Source organism: Scylla paramamosain, chromosome 7 (genome assembly GCF_035594125.1).
Source record: "Scylla paramamosain isolate STU-SP2022 chromosome 7, ASM3559412v1, whole genome shotgun sequence".
In the NCBI taxonomy this organism is placed as follows: domain Eukaryota; kingdom Metazoa; phylum Arthropoda; class Malacostraca; order Decapoda; family Portunidae; genus Scylla; species Scylla paramamosain.
Genome location: NC_087157.1, coordinates 2,615,186 through 2,636,730, shown reverse-complemented (window position 1 = coordinate 2,636,730; position 21,545 = coordinate 2,615,186). Strand labels below are relative to the sequence as shown.

Sequence of the window (21,545 nt, the reverse complement as noted above, 5' to 3'; positions counted from 1 at the left end):
TTTGGACGCGCAGTATTCCAGTATATCGTCTCTCTCTCTCTCTCTCTCTCTCTCTCTCTCTCTCTCTCTCTCTCTCTCTCTCTCTCTCTCTCTCTCTCTCTCTCTCTCTCTCTCTCTCTCTCTCTCTCTCTCTGTTGCTGTGAAATTAATGAAATCAGCACTGTGCTGCCCTTCATATTCCTCACCGGACTTATTTTCAGATTTTCTTCTCGAAGTTCTTCCATCATATTCCTCCTTCCCCTCTAGATCCAATGACTGAGACAGTAATCATCAAGGTTTAGCCATTTCAAGTAATGTACTTAATCTCGCATAGACAGCAAAACGAGTTACGCACATTTGTCGATCTTCGCGGTATGAGCAAAATATCATATGACTCTTCTGTTTGATAATGAAGATATATGCCAACACATCCATCCACCCACCCATCCACCCCCTCCTCCCCCCACAGACACACACACAAACACACATTTCATCTAGTTACACTCTCTAAACTACTTCAAACATTCGTTCCGACAAAGAGAATATGGAAATGTTAATGGCTTTGCCGGGGAACACCACTGCACAAAATGTAGTTCTTAAAAGAAAATACATACCTAATGAGTATTTACGTGGTGAAGTAAATATTTAATATCATTACTACTACTACTACTGCTGCTGCTCGTGATATTTTTTCTACCACCACGACTACCACAACTATTTCCATTACCACTTTCACTACTACTACTATTACTACTACTACTACTACTACTACTACTACTACTACTACTTCTACTACAACTACTACTACTGCTGCTACTACTACTACTACTGGTTCTATGACTGTTGATAATAATAATAATAATAATAATAATAATAATAATAATAATAATAATAATAATAATAATAATTACTACTAGTAATAATGATAATAATAATAATAATAATAATAATAATGATAATAATATTAATAATAATAATAATAATAATAATAATAATAATAATAATAATAATAGGAAGATGAAAAACAAGAAAATGATAATAATAATGATAAAAGTAATGATAATGAAAACAGTAATGGTGTGTGATTAAGAAATCAGAAGAGCAGTTGTGGTGACGGGAAAACGGACAAAAACTCGCACTGCCAGTCAGAACCTGAACGAAAGGCAGCAAATTCGTGTCATATACTCGTATACAAAGGAAAAAATTTCGAGAACTAGTAGAAAATAAAACTTTCAGACACATGTTGTCACGTCCTGGATATTTTTGCCTTCAATTACTCCGCTAATGAAGTGTGGAACGCGCAGCGGTGTGCTGATGTCCTGCCTCTGCTGCCGAGGGTCGTCGCTTCCTGCCCTGCCCTGCTCTGCCTTCTCTGAGCCACCGGGACGAGACACATCACCTTTTCAGGGCAATCTTAATTATTCATCCAAGTTATCATAAATTCCAGAACGCATTACGTAACGGGAAAAATAACCTTTGAATAATAATAGGTTAATAGCAGTTTGTTACAGATAAATCCTGAAAATAGAACAAGAATATACATCAACGATAAACCTGAACAGTGCACGTCCAGTCATTGTCTCGGAGTGTATTAGGACGATAAAAAAAATGTTAATAAACGCCGGTCCATCACTGCATAACACCTCCTCTTCACTGATCCTTACTCGGTGCTGTGTGAACCTTCCTTTCATCATAGTTTCGTAAACGCGCTGATGGGAAATGCAACAATGATCATCCCACGTATCCAACATCCACCTCGCCCAGAATCCATCATCCAGCCTTTATTATTTTCCTTCCACTGCAAATCGTCACTTGATCACATTTTCCCAGTTTTCGGTTTCATTTCAACATTCAAACAAACTCGCGTAGCAAACCTTCAGTCTTATAAACACGTCTTTGTAGAATATCATATACTAGCTACATAAGACTGTTACTATGAAACTTAAAATTGAGATATACATGCATGCCTAGAACCTTTAATTCATTCACTTGTTATAGCAAACTTAAGAATATAGAAAACACAACTCAAAATTCCATCCCCTCCATGAATCCTTGTTGTTCCACTTTAGGTGACACTCGTCCAGAGACCCGACACTGTCACGAGGGACCGAAGCTTCATCATACATCGTGAAGTCTGTGTAGTTCGCAAAAACATTAAAGCGCTTTCCATTAAGTCCTCCAGCAAGGGAGCTGTCTGGATCCTGAGGGAGATTGGAGATGGAGCAGAGAAGGGAGGCAGGAAAGTAGGGAAAGAGGGAAAGAGACGAGGAAGAGGGAAATAGAAACGTAAAAGAAGGACGCAAGAAAGTAAGAAAAACAGTAAAGTAGGAAAATAAAAAAAAATCCAGGAAAACAAGGAGGAAGGAAAGGAAGCAAAAACGTTGAGAGAAAGGGAGGCAGAGAGGACGAGAGGAAGGAAGTGAAGTAAACAAAGAGACGGTGAAGTACAGAGGGAGGGAAAGAAACAGGGGAGTGGAAAGGAAGGAAAACTGGCAAGGATGTAGGAAGGGAGGAGGGAAAGTAAAAGAAAGAAGATAGGGAAGCACATAGAAGAGACAGGGAAGCAGAAAAACAAGACGTGGATGAAGAAAGAGAGGCACGGAAAAGAAGTATAGAAATGGTTAACAAGTAAGGAAAGAGACAAGGAGAGAGGGAAGAGAATACAATGGAATGCTAAAAATAAAAATGGTGAGAAAGAACCACAAAACGATCGGGTAAGAAAGACGAAGGAAATGAGACAAAAGGACAAAAGGAGAGTGAAGCGTGGAGGAGGAAGGAAGGAAAGCGAGATGGATGTGACAGCAGCAGCGATATGGAAAGGGTACATACAGAACACCTCTCTTCTGACACTGTAGGCATCCTGTGTGTGTGTGCGTGTGTGTGTGTGTGTGTGTGTGTGTGTGTGTGTGTGTGTGTGTGTGTGTGTGTGTGTGTGTGTGTGTGTGTGTGTGTGTGTAAGCGTGCGTGCGTGCGCTTGGAGACAAAATGCACAGATTTCCTGGTAAAGTGCTCTTCGCATCAAATACACCTTGGAAAATGTTGGTTGTTGCTGACCAAATGTTGCGTAATGTTCTCCTAAGTGTTTCAATTTGCTCTCTCTCTCTCTCTCTCTCTCTCTCTCTCTCTCTCTCTCTCTCTCTCTCTCTCTCTCTCTCTCTCTCTCTCTCTCTCTCTCTCTCTCTCTCTCTCTCTCTTCCAACCTTTGATGATCTGCTTTGATGTTGTCCAGTGTACCATAGAAAGAAAGAATAATATAGTGTCTTGTGCAGTGAAAAATCAAGGATATACACATATGGGCACTAATTAACTTCGGTCTGACATACTTAGCCTTTCTATGTCATTGGCTCACCTGCACCGGTTTCATAAAATTTAATCTCCGTTTGTGATGAAAAGAAAAATGTTATATTAATTAAGGATATTTAAATTTAAAGTAAGCATTACTAATCTGTTACAAAATCCTGTATGTGTACACACACACACACACACACACACACACACACAGAAAATGAATAGATAAGTAGTAACAACATCATCAACAACAACAACAACAATAATAATGATAATAATAATAATAATAATAAAATACTTTAATAAATAATCAAATAAAGGAAGGCTTCTCAGTCTCCTGACGCGTGCATCTAATCACACACCTTTTTGCTCTTGGTTTCAGGAGCAACGCCTCGCCATGCTCGCCCCAGCCCACTTCGCCACCTGCGTCTGCCTGGTGAGTACCTGTTGCCTCCTCACCTGTGCATCATCAGCAGCGCCTAGAGGCAGGTTCTGCGTTAGGGTTTTGACGTTGTGGTAATGATAGTGACAAAAGTTAAAGAAATAATGGCAGTAATAATAGTAGGGAACACAAACGGAAAAAAATAATGAAAAGTCTACGGTATTTTAAATCCACGTTTCATTTACTTACATGCTCTCATTTTTCTTTTAGTGATAAATAGAATGTGTGTGTGTGTGTGTGTGTGTGTGTGTGTGTGTGTGTGTGTGTGTGTGTGTGTGTGTGTGTGTGTGTGTGTGTGTGTGTGTGTGGGTGGGTGTGGGTGTGGGTGGGTGTGTGTGGGGGGGCGCTGCGAGAACAAGCCAATACACGATGATTTCCCGGCTAAGTGCGCGTCAAATGCATTTTTATGCTGATTGTTACCGAGTGAATATTTCGAAATGTTTTGAGTGTGTTCATCCTACAACCACTCACGCTGAACTCACCCATCTGCCCACGCCTTGTCAATAGGGTGGCTTTGCTTGGCTCTAAATGTACCTGCCAAGTTACCACTGAAGGTGCTCTCTCTCTCTCTCTCTCTCTCTCTCTCTCTCTCTCTCTCTCTCTCTCTCTCTCTCTCTCTCTCTCTCTCTCTCTCTCTCTCTCTCTCTCTCTCCTTTTTTCTATCCGTATTTGAGAGGGAAGTGTATAGGCACAGTGGAGGCATTCTATTGTGTTTATTCTTTGTTACATACGTGTCGGGATATACGGGACTCTCATCTTCACACACTAAAAACAATTGAAAACTAATAACCACTTCTCGTAGTGAGAGAGAGGCTGCGACTGAACAACTTTTTCAAACCTTTGGGACTCCAAGGCTACTGTTAACACCAACAAATGAATATACACACTTTTTACCGTGAAGGGTTCCTGTTGGTAGAAGGAAAACAATACACTACCTTTATTATCTCTCTCAAGATACTATCGGTAGTAATGATGATGATAATAATGATAATGATAATAATAATAATAATAATAATAATAATAATAATAATAATAATAATAATAATAATAATAATAATAATAATAATAATAATAATAATAATGCAACTCTACCAAAACCGAAATAAAGAATAAAGAAAGGAAATTTCCTCTCATCATTCCAGAACATTGAATTTTATAGCAGTGTTATTAGAGTTAATTTCAGCCCTGCATTAATGAAAAAGTAGGCCTAAAATGAACTACAATTGCAGTGTTGTAAGACTCAATGTGTTAGAATAATATGAAAATTTTTCTGGTTTATATTCTTGTTTTGGTTGAGGTAGTGTTTGTATTACGTTGTGCAACACTTTGAAGTTTATATTTTTACGGGATTTATATATCGCTTCCTTTCCAGCAATGGGAGCCCTGCACGGTAAAAACAGTGTGTTCATTTGTTGGTGTTGACAGTAGCCGAAGACTGGCAACCGGATCGAAGGCGTGATACGGCGTGCAGTCTTCTGCTCCCTCGCACCAAAGGGAGTGGTTATTAGTTTGTAATTATTTTTGCTTACTTTTAATGCCTTTCAAGATGGAAGTCCTTTATATGCAAAACGTACGTAACGATGAATGAATATAGGATGACGGTACCACTGCTCTCTCTCTCTCTCTCTCTCTCTCTCTCTCTCTCTCTCTCTCTCTCTCTCTCTCTCTCTCTCTCTCTCTCTCTCTCTCTCTGTAAATACGAGTGGCAGCAAACAAAACAGGCGTGCTTTAAAACACCAGCCACCGCTACTACACTAATATTTTCCGTGACGCGCCCCTTTCTTTTCTCGCTTCCTCCCTTCCCATCGCTGAGCACCTGCACTCTCCCCTGCCCTGGCCATCACTCCCCTCTGGTAAAGCTCTTCACCTCAGATCTCTACAGACGTCCCCTTAGCTTGCCTGAACTTTTGCTACACCTCTTTTCTATCTAATCGGAATCCTTCACATTTCCGGGATGTGACCTAATATTCAGAGAGAAAAGAAGTAAGACTGATCTTAAACATGACGATGATGATGATAATAATAATAATAATAATAATAATAATAATAATAATAATAATAATAATAATAATAACAATAATAACAAAAGCAACAACAATTACATATATATATATATATATATATATATATATATATATATATATATATATATATATATATATATATATATATATATATATATATATATATATATATATATATATATATATATATATATATATATATATATATATATATATATATATATATATATATATATATATATATATATATATATATATATATATATATATATATCGAGATTGGTGAGCGAGGGAAAAGATAAACTGGGAATTAAAGAAGGACTAGAGGGCTTAGGACGAAAGGGTGAGAGAGGGGAGAAAAATGAGGGGCGCGAACTGGTGGTGGTTGTGGAGTGGTGTTATTGAAGGGATTACGTGGACAACGACGGAATGAAGGCAGGGGAGTTGTAGCATATGGGGGGAAGTGATGACAGAGAGGAGGTGAGAAAGGGCAATAATGAAAGGTGGAGGCAGAACGATAGCGTGACAGAGCGGCAAGGATACTGAGCAATAAAGCGACATGATGAGCATGAGAGGCAGCAGTTCATGCCTCACAGACTAAGAGGGATAGGGAAGACGTGGAGGGAACTGGCGCGAGTAACATGGCAACCAACGAAACGGACAAAACTAATGCAGATGACAGGAAAAGCTAGATGAGGAACAGAACGGACACAGCTGGCAGGGAAAGCAAGAATATGAGGGGGACAAATGGCGCGGGTGACAGGGAAAGTAATGATAAGTGAGCAGCATGGGTCGTTAAGCAGTACAGGGAGGCAGCAGGACATGGCAGGGTGAAAAATTGGGTGAAGGTGAGCAAAACGTGCTCTCCTTCCGCTATGCTCTCGCCCGGAGCTGCGAGATGAGGAGAGGAGTGGAAGAAAAAGACAAAGCAACTCAGACACGACTAATCCAGCAGGTGGAGTGTCCCTAGCGGCGCCTCGGGACATGCCTGCAGTTAGAGAACACAAGGGGTGTTTTAATTCCAGGACTGGGTGTGCCTCTGGGCAAGGGGGTGAGACGCAGTGTGGGCAGAAAAGTCTTATTCAAACGTACCGTCATAAATCAAACGAAGGAAAGCCCTTTCTGCTCTCGCTTATTCTGCTAACAATGACGCCGAAGAGACTTTATTTTTAATATCCATGTATCTTAATTTGGTTTATATAGTGCACCTGATCATTAACACCCTTGTAAGCCCCTACGTGCTATTCACTCTACGTTTGTGATTCTTTATGATGTGACCTTGATCTAGAAAATACCTGACGTCACGATGGTCACCAACGCAAGCGTATTATGCACACACACACACACACACACACACACACACACACACACACACACACACACACACACACACACACACACACACACACACACGCACGAGCACACATAACTGCGCATGCGCATAATTTTTGTTCATCCTCTCTCTCTCTCTCTCTCTCTCTCTCTCTCTCTCTGTCTCTGTCTCTGTCTCTCTCTCTCTCTCTCTCTCTCTCTCTCTCTCTCTCTCTCTCTCTCTCTCTCTCTCTCTCTTCCATTCCATGCTTTACCTTACGATTACTACATGAACACGATTCCATCGCGTTCCTTTCCTCCGCCCTTGTTTTCCCTTTTTCTCTCCACACTCCCTTATGAGAAGTTGAGCAAATAAGTGCAGAGCGGAGGCATCGAGGCAAACAAAACAAAACTCCTCTTCATTAGCAGTGGACCCTATAAAGCGTGATTAACTTGTAACTCTAATTGAATGGAGTGTGGGAAGCTAAAGGGGAGGAAAAGAGACAGGATGACTCTTCTACAATATAAATGTGAGAGAAAAATGTTTTGATACGAGTGGAGGACGAAATGAGGGAAGAGTCCAAAAACAAGTAACGTGGAGAAGCGAGAAAAGATATTAGTATTTTAACGATCTTGTGTAAAAAAGATAATTGAAATGGTCAGCAAAACGTAAAAATCATATATCTATGTACAGGGAGGATGACAAGAGAAACGCAAAAATGGTGCAGAGGGAAGGGTAAATAACAAGAAAATAGAGGACGTGGTAAATACAAGGCACACTTATGTACACGAAGGTGAGTGTGAGGAGTAATACTGAAAACAAAAAATAAATAATAAAATAAAAAATGTCATTAAGTGTAATGTGAGATGCAATACACATGTGCTTGGATAAAGTAAAGTAAATCAAAACAAGAAATGGACAATGAAGAAGCGAAAAAAAAGTAGATGAAGGAACCTGTTTGTAGATAAGATACAAAACGATATTGTTATGAATAGTGACATATAGATACGCTAAAAGAAGACTGAATGAATATGTTCAGAAAATATCAAGAATTTAGTGTTACTTACGGCGAATGGGGAGATAGCGGAAGAGGAGTTTGAATATCTGGATCAGTTACATGATGCATCAAACCATGAATGGAGTAACACAGAAAAGAGGATTACAGAGAGTGGATGTGATAGAAAGAAAAATGGCACGAAAATCTGTTTCTTTTATTTTGTGTGCAAGGAAGGAAATAAAAGAGGAATTTTGCAAGGGAGAAAGAAAAGAAGGAAGGAAGGAACGGTGGAAGGGAGGGAAGAATTAAGGAAGGAAGTAATATACGGAGAAAGAAAGGGAGGAAGGAAGGAGGGAAAGAACTTTAAAAAAAAGGAAGGAACAAATGAAGGAAGGAAGAGATGATAAAAAGAAAGGAGGTAAAAAATTAAGATAGTTAACAGGCAAAAGTAAAATATACAGACGAAACAGTAATTCTACACAGTACTTTGATAGCATTGTCTTTACGCGTTTGGGAGAAAAGGAAAAACGCAGTGGCAATGATGAGTTATCTGAGAAATGACCCTGAACTCAGCAGAATAGATGGCGAGTAAAAAAAAGTGTACAGGGAAAGTCTGACGTATGTTTATTAAGGGGAAATTAATTAATAGTGGAGGGGAGAGCCGCAGCATGTTGGGAGGAATAAGGTGATCAAATTAATTGATATAAGAGAAAGGTATGTTAATTAAGATACAAAAGAAGCATGCAGACAGACAGACAGACAGAGAGCCATACAGGCAGACAGACAGGAATGGAGTGTGTACAGATGAAGTAAAGTATAAACAGGAACAAATGAAAACTAATCAGTCGTTGCCAGACAATTAGGGAAGTTACCAAGACTTGGAATCAGAAAAAAATAGATTGGAAGTAAATAGTGAATAAGAATGACTATAAGGAAGTGCAAACGCCTGAAAACAACTTGTTGCTACAGAAAAAAAAGGAAGTTAAAGAGAAAAATACTTGAAGGTGTCGGAAAATGAAGGGAAATTTATGATGGAAAGAGACAGTAGAAGGTGATAAGTCATGATTACGCAAAAAAAAAAAAAAAAAAAATAGATAAATAAATAAATAAATAAATAAATAAATAAAGATTACCAGCTTAAAAGGAGGACGATAATGAGAGGGTAGTGAAGGATGAGGGAGGGAAGGGAAGCGGAGGAGGCGGAGAAAAACAGAGAAAATATGGATGGCGCAGGCAACAAGAACAAGCCGTAAATCAAGCGGATGAAGATGATGATGATGATGATGATGATGATGAAGATGATGATGATGATGATGATGATGATGATGATGATGATAAGGAGGAGAAGGAGGAGGAGAACAAAGACGACTAAGAAGAAGACAAAGACAATGTATAGGAGAACGCGAACCAGAATAAGGACGAAGGGCAATAAGCTAAGAAGTGGAAGATACCAAGAAGGATAACAACGGGACTAAGCAGACTAAGAGAGCAAAGACAATGCAGAGGAGGAAGCGAACGAGAATAAGGACGCAAGATAATAAGCCAAGAAGAGGAAGAGACCAAGACGAATAACAAGGGGGAAGATAAAAAGGAACACGACAGGACAAATGGACGCAAGGAATAAGATGATAAAAAAAAAATAGTGAGAACAAATTCACGATAAGCGCGATTTGATGATATGCGTGGTATTATTCACTAAATTCTGCACTTAATCCTCATCATGAAAAAACAGACAAAAGGAATAATAGTTAAATTCAGTGTCGGAATTAAATCTACATATACACGTACATACATACATACATACATACATACATACATACATACGTACATACATACATACATGTAGTGACTAATTGGACGTTTCTTACAGAACAACTAGTTACTCGGCACCGCTTCCTAAAAATTGTTAGTACATTAGAAACATTTTGGGAGAGAGAGAGAGAGAGAGAGAGAGAGAGAGAGAGAGAGAGAGAGAGAGAGAGAGAGAGAGAGAGAGAGAGAGAGAGAGAGAGAGAGAGAGAGAGAGAGAGAGAGAGAGAGAGAGAGAGAGAGAGATTTATGAACTATCGACACATAAGCCATTCGAGATGAAAGTAGATGTGTCAATTAAGCATATCACATTACACATATAGGCGAGAGAAAGGCGTACAAGAGAGCAATATTAATTATGTGATGTTTACTACGTGTTAATCACAGACACAAAGGAAATAAAATTAAAAACAGGTTGAGTTAAGGCCTTTGGCAGCAGTGTAATTGAGCAACTGAAGTACCTCAGGGATTTGTACTAAGGCAAATGAGTAAATAAGGCAAGCGTGTTAGGAAAACAGTGCTAATGGTGACGTCAACGCTTCAACTAACTAATAAAGTAATTAACCATCTAATTAAGTAACCTAAAAGCTAACTAACTAACTAATCGACTAATTAACTTACTAACAAATAAGTAAATAACAAATAACTAAACTGCTATCTAACAAGCTAACTAACCAACTCACTAACTAGCTAAGTGACTGACTAACTAACTAGCTGACCAACTGACTCAATAAAAAAAAAATAGAATGTCACGAAAAAAAAAGAAGTGTAATATCCATAATGTAATTATTAATCCTCATATAATTAAGAAGTACTTTGTATCTTTAAAATACTTGCACTGCTATTATTACTGCTACCACTGCTACTACTGCTATTACTGCTACTACTGCTCTACTACTACTACTACTATTACTACTACTACTACTACTACCTGCTACTCTTTCTCCTGCTGTTGGTACCATCGCAAGTATTAATACTGCTATTACTGTTGCTGCTGTTGTTGCTGCTGATAATAATAATAATAATAATAATAATAATAATAATAATAATAATAATAATAATAATAATAAAATAACAATAACAACAACAACAAAAATAGCAACATGAACGCACGCACACACACACACACACACACACACACACACACACACACACACACACACACACACACACACACACACTAAAAACAAACCCTTCGTGAATCACAAAATGGTGTTCAGCCTCATGGTGCTTGTGTAACTCTGCTATTTGCATATATTATTAAGAGAAACTAGACAAATTGTTGTAAAGAATAGTTTTTACTGAGGGGGAAGGGGAGGAACAAACTCTGATTGGCTTCCGCTTCTTTTTTTCTGTATGTAACATTTTTTTTTCATTCGATATGGATAAATATACATCCCAACATTAATTTCGGACACACACACACACACACACACACACACACACACACACACACACGGTTACCGCCTGACTTCTGACCTCTAAAATTTCACATCGAGTCAGAACAAGTTTAGTATTGCTCGATACTTCAATAACCCAATTCCATCACCTGTAGAATCAACAAAACCTTCCACATAATTATCCCCCCTTCTTCAATAAAGCTCTTCGCCTCCTCCACTTAGAACAACCTCGATCTGTCCTTTACTAACAATCTAAACCGGAAATTGAAAGAGCTTCTACGACGTTCGGGGTTCTGAGCAGTCTCCACCAATCTTTCTTACCTCCCCCCTCGCAGTTAATTCTGTGCCTTATCGCTCGTGCATGGAGTACCCTTCACATATAAGAGGGGTTCCACTCAAACCACTTTCTTATACAGGATGGAATCAAAAGCATTTCGTCTTATCAATTCTTCTCCGATAACTAAGTATCATCAGCCTCTCTCTCTCTCTCTCTCTCTCTCTCTCTCTCTCTCTCTCTCTCTCTCTCTCTCTCTCTCTCTTCCTGGCAGTGTTGCATCTCTTGCTGTTTTCTACCACTATCTTCACCTTAACTGCTCTACTGACGTTGCTAACTACATGCCTCCCCTTCTCCCGCGGCCTCGCTGCACATGACTTTCTACTTTCTCTCATCCTTATTTTGCAAGTATTAATGCAAGTACCATCCAACATTCTCAATCTTTCATCCCTTTCTCTGGTAAACTCTGGAACTGCCTCCATGCTTCTGTACTTCCTCCAACCCATGACCTGGACTTTTCGAGAGGGAGGTTTCAAGATACGTTTCATGACAATGGATATTTCTTTTAACTGTGCTCTTAGTTCAAGGCCTAGCACCTGTAGTGAGACTTATTTCTGTGTTTATATTTAGCTTGTTTTGTTGCCCTTGGCCATACCTCCTCTTACAGAAAACAGCTGTTGTTGTTGTTACAATAATACTGTAATAATTCTACTTGAAGATATGATGAACAAAACGATATGAGTAACGTTGATCCAGGATGAAAATTATTGTAAGTATGACACCGTTTTGCAACTTGCTGAACCAAACCATCCATCAGAGAGAGTTATTAACCAATTAGAGGCAGAAATAATTATTATCCTTGTTTGTATGTAGGGGAAATGAGAGAGAGAGAGAGAGAGAGAGAGAGAGAGAGAGAGAGAGAGAGAGAGAGAGAGAGAGAGAGAGAGAGAGAGAGAAGGGTGAAGCCAGAAAAAAGACACAGAAACAAATATAGTGAACGAAAAAGAAAAAAAGAAAGGAGTTAGCAAAGAAAATCTCTGAAAAAAGCGACTTACAAAGGATTTGAGAATATTACTTGACACGAGAGAGAGAGAGAGAGAGAGAGAGAGAGAGAGAGAGAGAGAGAGAGAGAGAGAGAGAGAGAGAGAGAGAGAACAGGGATTACCTTAACGTGGTGTCTCCTCGCAATACGCACTGAGGAACTGAAATGTATAAGAAAGACATGAATTGAAGGATGGACAATTTCACTCAACAAAAGACTAGCAATAAATCTCTAACACAGGAAAATAAGAAGACATTTCAAGAACACTAACAACATCCGAAATAAACGCGAACATTTGGTATCGTAGCTTTGCCAAGTGGGTCACGTTGCCTCCATAATAACAAAGGTGGAGGTGACGTAGCAGGGCAGGTACTGGAAGGGACGGTCTCTTGTGTTGGGTGACGACTGTGTTAGGCGATCGATTACTGAGAGCACCACTAATGCCCTGTGTGGCACTGACGCTAGAGAGAGAGAGAGAGAGAGAGAGAGAGAGAGAGAGAGAGAGAGAGAGAGAGAGAGAGAGAGAGAGAGAGAGAGAGAGAGAGAGAGAGAGAGAGAGAGAGAGAGAGAGAGAGAGAGAGAGAGAGAGAGAGAGAGAGAGAGAGAGAGAGAGAGAGAGAGAGAGAGAGAGAGGGAAGGAGGGCCACACACACACACACACACAGTCTGAGCCTCGGGTGTGGCCATAAAACACGCACACGCATTACTTCATGCGCTAATCCAGCCAAGCAACTCATTGTATAGTAAACATTATCACATTTTTTTTTCTTTTAACTTCTTCCTAATTCGTTTAGTTTCATCAGTCAAGAGAAGCTAAACCATCCAAAGGTTCCAGCCACTTAAATGAAAAGGATTACTTGTTTTAAGAGATTTTTTTTTTCTCAAGGACGGTAAAGTAAGGGAAAAAAAGGAAAACAGAGCTACATTTTTTATAACGTCCTGTTTGGCCCTAATACCAGATTCTAACACTACTACAAGAAAAGTAATGGAAAAGATTCTCTCTCTCTCTCTCTCTCTCTCTCTCTCTCTCTCTCTCTCTCTCTCTCTCTCTCTCTCTCTCTCTCTCTCTCTCTCTCTCGAACCAGTGTAAAAAAAATAAGGGAAATGACCACAAAACCATAATACTACTTTTTTGTTTTTTTATATCTTTGAGCTTTCCATTCTTAATTTCACAAGATTGCTACGTATGTAACGTCTGCTTCAAGCCTTGCCTTCGCTGTCTTCCCCGCCCGCCGGTACTACATTAGGCTGAGGTGACTAATGGCCGGAGAGGAGCACCCAGATGCCTTTCATACTTCTCAACACGTAAAACCTCCTCCGCGGGTGGTATTGTCATCGTCGAGCTCGTTTTCTTTGTTGTTGTTGTCGTTGTTGTGATGGTGGTGGTCGTGGTGGTGGTGGTAGGTGGAAGGTACGGTCTTTACAGTGGCACCTTTGGGTCGCAATCTGTGCATTATTTTGTATCTTCAGTATTGTTTACTGATCTCTTCTAACTTCATTTTCTCTCGCTTTGTTTTTAGAAATCAAGAGAAGTTTCCTTTTTTTTCTTCTTCTTTTTGTACGTTGGGCAATCCCTAAGTATGCAAAGTTTATTTCCTAGGGTCCCTTCCTCCGCCTTTGCATAATTCCATGACTGTCAGGCTCCTTCCCTTCCTGCCTGAAATTGGTCGTGAGTGTCGAGGAGAAAAAGAGTCTGAATATTTAATGCCACTAATTCTCCGTGCCATCGCCCTGACCTGCAGGACCGAGCTTTGCCTAGGTGGCACCACATACCATCAAGTTCATAATGTACATACATACATACATACACACACACACACACACACACATATATATATATATATATATATATATATATATATATATATATATATATATATATATATATATATATATATATATATATATTTTTTTTTTTTTTTTTTTTTTCACTTAAATATTTCCACTTCTCGTTGTAAACATCACACCTCTGTAACCACTAAGTACGTTTTTAATATCAATATTTATATTTTCAGCCTCACGGCTGCAACCTTAGTAATGAGTTTATTATTATCCTTATTATTATTATTATTATTATAACAAAGCACACACACACACACACACACACACACACACACACACACACACACACACACACACACACACACACACACACACACACACACACCACAATATCCACCAACATTTCACAAGTTAGGAAGCTTCAATAGTGCAGGTATTGGCCTAATTAGTCTGTCTAGTTATAACAATATTAGGATTGCACCCTGAGAGTGACATGGCATCATTAAAACATACCACGTGTCTCGCTGTCACCACACTGCTCATACGCCTTAATAATTAGGTGGCTGTGACCCAGGGAAAGTGTGTGATGTGTCCGCCAGGCGCTGCTTTCGAGCTCACTCCACTGACACGTGTTTATTTCTCTGCCTTTCTTTCAATAACGATATACTACATTAATATCTTCTTTGTACCATGAATATAAAACTGAGCGTTGATCCCAACATCAAACTGTTGATGTGTGTTCAGGCACCACTTCGCAAAACATCGAGGGAACACCGCGCCGTGTGCCGGGGTGGGCCTGTACCAGGGCAACGGAAAGAGGTTTCCTTTCACCACTTGAAAATTAATTTAATCTCCAGAAAAGAAATAGGGTCAGAAATCTCATCGCAGTTTAACGTTAGTCTGCTCATTTTTCATTTGTGTTTGGATGATATCGGTTTCTTGTACGTGATGACAAAAGATACCCAAGGCACAGATTTTCTGTCCTGGCAACACTCGCGACAAGAAATGTTGGCAATAGTTCCACCAGAGTGAGCAACAAATTACGATCATTTATGAAAATAATCAATATGCTTGAGAGCCATCACGGGGAATAGGGGACTTCTTATTATCATTGTATAAATAGATGTCTCTTCAAAGGCTATTTTGTTGAAAGAGTTGCCTAATCTCCCCCATTACTGTGAATACCATAGTAGAGAGTGACAGTTCTTCAGCGTGGAGCACATCACAACTCATACCAGCTGTGTCCAACACCTGCCTGGGGCTGAGGTGGAGAGTGAAGCAACACATGCTGCTGCACGGCTCTTAGCACCAAGGTATCAGTGCATCCCTGTGTTCTGTCAACCTTCACTCCTTCATGCTGCCCCATACAGCCGTCCATCACAAAGAAAACTCTCTCTCTCTCTCTCTCTCTCTCTCTCTCTCTCTCTCTCTCTCTCTCTCTCTCTCTCTCTCTCTCTCTCTCTCTCTCTCTCTCTCTCTCTCTCTCTCTCTCTCTCTCTCTCTCTCATGAACTTAATCTCACATGAAATAGCTAACCATATTCACCTAGTCTCTCTCTCTCTCTCTCTCTCTCTCTCTCTCTCTCTCTCTCTCTCTCTCTCTCTCTCTCTCTCTCTCTCTCTCTCTCTCTCTCTCTCTCTCTCTCTCTCTCTCTCTCTCTCTGACTTAATTAACTAGGATGAAATGGTAACCACACACACACACACACACACACAGACGCTGCAGGGTGTAGTCATAAAGAGCAGGTCACAACGCTGAGGAAGAATTCCACCATCATCAAACAGGTTAAGTGCACGGAACCTCAATCCCGCTAAGTGCATGCTTGAGCCACAACCTTACACCAAGCTTGCGGTTATGTTTGTCTTCCTGAGGGATGAGCTAATCAGGTTAACGTATTAACCCTCGTGGTGCCCTAACAGTGGGGACAATGAATAATTTGTCTTTGTTTCACGAGATTTGGAGCCTTGCCTTCCTCACTAACTCCTCATTGTCTCGTGTTTCTCCCATCACTCGTCTACTGTCACCTTTTACTTTCCTCCTTTACTGTCTCAACATACACGGTCTCTTCCAATACCTTTCTTGTTATGTATTTCACCGAACTACCTTCCTAAATCTCTCTCTCTCTCTCTCTCTCTCTCTCTCTCTCTCTCTCTCTCTCTCTCTCTCTCTCTCTCTCTCTCTCTCTCTCTCTCTCTCTCTCTCTCTCTCTCTCTCTCTCTCTTATTCTTACTTCCGTGTCCTTAGTAACATTACCTCCCGGCCTTATTCCTGACCCCCTAAGCATGCACTCCTCATCCCACCGCCTCCCCACCCTTCTCCCCGCCCCATTGCCTCGCATCCTCACCAGAGGCTCTCACAGCGTGTCTATGAGTTACGTTTAAGAGCATTTCAGAGGCTCCTTTCAACTCGTGAAAATACACTGAATAATGAGTGACACTGAATAATAAGTGACGAAAAGATTATTGAGAGAGAGAGAGAGAGAGAGAGAGAGAGAGAGAGAGAGAGAGAGAGAGAGAGAGAGAGAGAGAGAGAGAGAGAGAGAGAGAGAGAGAGAGAGAGGGGCACAAGGGAATTTTCACATATACGTAAATAGTTCCTTAAATAAAAATAAAAAATTTCAACAAAAACCATAAAAAAACTTTTGGGATATAATTTAGTTTGAAACTGTCTATTTCTGAACTTTATTAAAAGTAAAGATAATGGTCAAATTACAATCAAACAAAAAATAACTGTTTCGTCTTGGAAGGAATATTTGTTGTTGGAAATATTCTCTCTCTCTCTCTCTCTCTCTCTCTCTCTCTCTCTCTCTCTCTCTCTCTCTCTCTCTCTCTCTCTCTCTCCATGACCCGGAAAATAAATAAAACGTAAACCAAATCCTCTTACAATTTTCTTAAGAACTGCCATTTACTAATTTATTTTCATTTGGTACAAATCAGGACATATTCAGCAATACGTCCTCCATTTTCATACACTGTTGCAGTGCACGCTCGTATCCATTTTACTAATAACATAAGAGAAGAAGAGTCTCCTTGCAGTCTTTTCATATTCGTTCCTCTTTCCAGACCGTGTGATTCCCACTTCAATAAAATTATTTTCTTGGACATTTTTGTATATTCTTCTGCATCGCTATGAAAAGGTTGGGCGCCTTCTTAAACGTCGGTGGCTCGGATACCCTACTTCTCTTGGCCTTGACCCAACGATGAAGACACGGCAGTGAGACACCTTTGTGAGACAGCACAGGGCGCGTCACACCGCCAGACCAAGCACCTCCATGTGTTCAAAAAGTGCTCCTCGCTGTACATCAGCACACATACAAATGCCGCTCGCGCAGGTGGTGGTCTTGTATCTGCAGGTTATCCAAAAATCGCTCAAGGTCACACTCAGATCTTGTGCAGAGATGCTACACACACGTTTTATGGTTAACGTTGCTGTGAGCATATTCTGTCTTCTTTAACATTTCATTTACGATGACAACGGTATCACTGCAGGCCATTTGTTCATCCAGCAAGGCGTCGTGGTGAGTTTGTTGTCCTCGTCTGAGTCTGGTATTATAAATGACTGACTCCTGTTTCATAGCACACGTCTTCTGCAATGGTCGATTCCTGTCTTGTGGAGACGATGAGTGCCTCCGCCTCCCCAGCACCATCACTGGTTGATCCAGGGCTTGACAGCCAGTGGCTCAACATACGACACGATGTGTTTATCATTGGTGACACACACACACACACACACACACACACACACACACACACACACACACACACACACACACACACACACACACACACATACACACACACATGTAGTTACTTAGGTTATTGACATAAAATAAAAAAATACTTTTTATTTATAATTTTTTAAGAGAGTGGGGAAAATTTTTATGCGCTAAGGTCATATAGCGTTATGGTAAAGCAAGTTGGCCACTAAAGGTGATGGGGAGGGATTAAAAGGGCGCCACCCCTCCGGCCGAAGTAACTGCTGCGTGCAGGGATCGAACTCACGGCCGAGCCACGCTGCCCTCCTTGCAAAGTAAAAAAAAAAAAAAAAAAAAAAAGAGAGAATGCAAGTCACAATATTCATACACACCACGCGAATACAAACACCCCACACTCACTCACTCTCTCACTCACTCATTCTCTCTCTCTCTCTCTCTCTCTCTCTCTCTCTCTCTCTCTCTCTCTCTCTCTCTCTCTCTCTCTCTCTCTCTCTCTCTCTCTCAAAGACGCACATACACACACACACACACCTTAACAGGCTTAAAAATCCTGGCAGTTTTTAGCAAAGTAAATGCACATTAATAATGTAGCGCGCTTACATGGCGAGGCCCTCAAGGTGTTTTAGACTAGCGGAATGGAGCCCCGTGACTGAGAATTACAGCAACGGTCCCACGCTCCCGTTAATTAAAGGAGAGTAGAGACAGTTTGAAGAGAACATTAATGAACATACGTACAGTTTTCTGATTAACATGATTTCCTGTAGTTAACTCTACGTATGCTATTGGAAGAGAACTAATGAGCACAATAAGGACTAGACGGTTAAGATTTGTGGGGTACCTGGTAAGAGAGGATGGACTGGAAAAACGTGTTGTCGGGAAGGGTGCAAGGAAGACAAAAGAAGATAAAGAATAAAGTATATGGACAGCTAATTAAACGATATTCCACGTGGTTGACTTGATCAGATTGGCTGAGGGCAGAGAGAGGTGGCGTTTCATGCTCGCCCACGTCAAACAAGACATGGCATTTCGGAAAGGTAAGGTCAAACTTTAAGTAACAAGTTATAATAAAGTACGTATTTAGTTTGTTTTTCCTTCTTTTCCTTCTAACAACTTAAGGGAGAAATGTAAAGAAATAGTAAGTTCTATCGAAGTTCACAAATAAATAGATTACATTCGTGACTAAACATTCTTAACGCCTACCATCTCTCAGTTATTTTGTGTTTATGACTGTAATTCATGGCTTATTTAGTCTCTACTTAGACGAACACAGAAAGAAAGCCAGTGAAATCTTATATGCATAAAAATAAAGAATGAACGATAATTGTGGAACCTTAAATGGCCGTGGGAAGATGAGTGGCCGCTTTACGAGGCAACTCATCACGGCCTCTGTGTGTGTGTGTGTGTGTGTGTGTGTGTGTGTGTGTGTGTGTGTGTGTGTGTGTGTGTGTGTGTGTGTGTGTGTGTGTGTGTGTGTGTGTGTACGTTTTTTAGCAGTATGGTCGTGGGTAATAATGCTGCTACTGCTTATAATAATGAGAAAATACAATACTAATTTAATAGTTTCTCAAGTGATATTTGCTTTACGTAACACGATCGTAAATTTGTGAAACGAAAGAAAGATAACATAATATAATAATTTGAAAAGATTAATATTATTATTTCTTTGTTTTATGGTATATTCAGTTTGTAGCTTTTATTAGTCCATGAAAATTTGTAAAAAGAATATTTATTTTTTCATTATAGTTTCTCTCTCTCTCTCTCTCTCTCTCTCTCTCTCTCTCTCTCTCTCTCTCTCTCTCTCTCTCTCTCTCTCTCTCTCTCTCTCTCTCTCTCTCTCTCTCTCGTTCAAAGCAATACTGTGAGACGCAAGAAAGAAATGCAAAAAGTAAATGTGATCTAGTAGATGACAACTCTCTTTTCTTTCACATTTTCAAAAATCTTCTACCATTTTTCTTTCTTCCCGAATAATAATTTTTCTTTCAGCTTTTTCTTCCATAATCAGTTCATCTGAGTAAGTTTTGTGCTTTCTTTTTATTTTAAAGAGTGAGGGAAGATGACATTCTTTGTGCATATTTTTCCTTCATTTTTTATGCAAATTTCTTTTCGTCTTTGAAGAGAATTACCTTAGAATATTTTCTAAGGTCTCTTTTATCTCAGAAAATCAGATTTACACTGAAAAGCGAAGAGGAGAAAACACTTCCCACGCGTCTTTAATGTTGATAAGGCTATAATTTCTTTTTTATAACATTTACTGCCACTGTCTTAAAAATAAACTTTTCGTTCCTCTCGTTTCTTGAAAATTTTCATAATTTTTCTTGCACCTCTTATCCTGTCATCTCTGCTTTCACGATGAGCTGAGGCTTCTCTTCCCTTATAGCGATCCCATTGTTGCTCTTCAAAGCGTTTTTCTTCTTTTGTTGATTTATGACCCTTAATATAAACAAAGGCAAAACCTCCCCACGCACCCACGCACCCACCACACACACACACACACACACTCTCTCTCTCTCTCTCTCTCTCTCTCTCTCTCTCTCTCTCTCTCTCTCTCTCTCTCTCTCTCTCTCTCTCTCTCTCTCTCTTTAGAAGTCTATCCAGAAGTCTCTCTAAAAGTCTATATTTGATCCGAGTTTCCCACATGTTTTTATGACTGCGATATTTAATATTCCCTTATGCTGAGGAAACCTCCATGCAATGGTAAAACAAGCCCAAGTGTGAAGGAGGATGGAAGCTTCCCAGATTAATATTGATATGAATCCTGAATTATATCAGATTTTTCTGTTTGGCCTAAGTTTTCTGCTGGTGAGGCAGAGCAGCTGATACCAAGATATGGTAGGCATTACGTTTCATCAACTCTTCTCTACCTGATTGTCTTCAGCCTCTCTCCCATCGCCGCAATGATGCATTTCTTGCCATCCTCTGCCGCTATTTTCACGCTAACTGCTCTTCAGATCTTACTAACTACATGTCTCCCTTCCTTCCGAAGTGTCGCTGCACAAGACTTTCTACTTTCTATCATCCCTATTCTGTCCACCACTGTCACTCAGTGTACTCAGTCATTCATCCCTTTTACTGGTAAACTCTGGAACTCTACCTGCTTTTGTATTTCCTTCTTCATATGATTTTAACTCTCTCAAGAGAGGTTTCAAGACACTTATCCTCAAATTTTGGATAATATATATATATATATATATATATATATATATATATATATATATATATATATATATATATATATATATATATATATATATATATATATATATATATATATATATATATATATATATATATATATATATATATATATATATATATATATATATATATATATATATATATATACACACACACACGTGAATAAGAATCATAGAGCAGCAGCATGGGAAAAGAAGGAAAAAAAAAGAGAAAGGAGAAATAGAAAGAAGGAAAAAAGATAAAAAGAAAAAGAAAAAGGAAGGAAGAAAGAAACAAAGGAAAACTC

General features: G+C 39.6%; 1 protein-coding gene and 1 long non-coding RNA gene across 4 annotated transcripts in view; one reads left to right on the top strand and one right to left on the bottom strand.

The window, feature by feature from the left end:
- Positions 1-21,545, top strand: part of LOC135101910 (parathyroid hormone/parathyroid hormone-related peptide receptor-like) — a 152,735-nt gene that overhangs the window by 65,049 nt on the left and 66,141 nt on the right. For both annotated transcript variants that reach the window (XM_064006246.1, XM_064006245.1), the window contains exon 2: positions 3,650-3,703. The gene's annotated coding sequence lies outside the window, so the exon portion shown is untranslated. The remainder of the gene's footprint in view (positions 1-3,649; positions 3,704-21,545) is intronic.
- The window catches only part of LOC135101911 (uncharacterized), a 65,982-nt gene continuing 48,073 nt past the window's right edge, over positions 3,637-21,545 (bottom strand). The window contains exons 3-4 of one of the 2 annotated variants that reach the window (XR_010269458.1): positions 12,691-12,727; positions 3,637-3,746 (exon numbers count right to left, since the gene is read on the bottom strand). This is a non-coding gene — a long non-coding RNA (uncharacterized LOC135101911). Of the gene's footprint in view, positions 3,747-12,690; positions 12,728-17,230; positions 18,371-21,545 lie in introns of those variants that run through there. The other variant, XR_010269457.1, reaches the window with a different exon arrangement.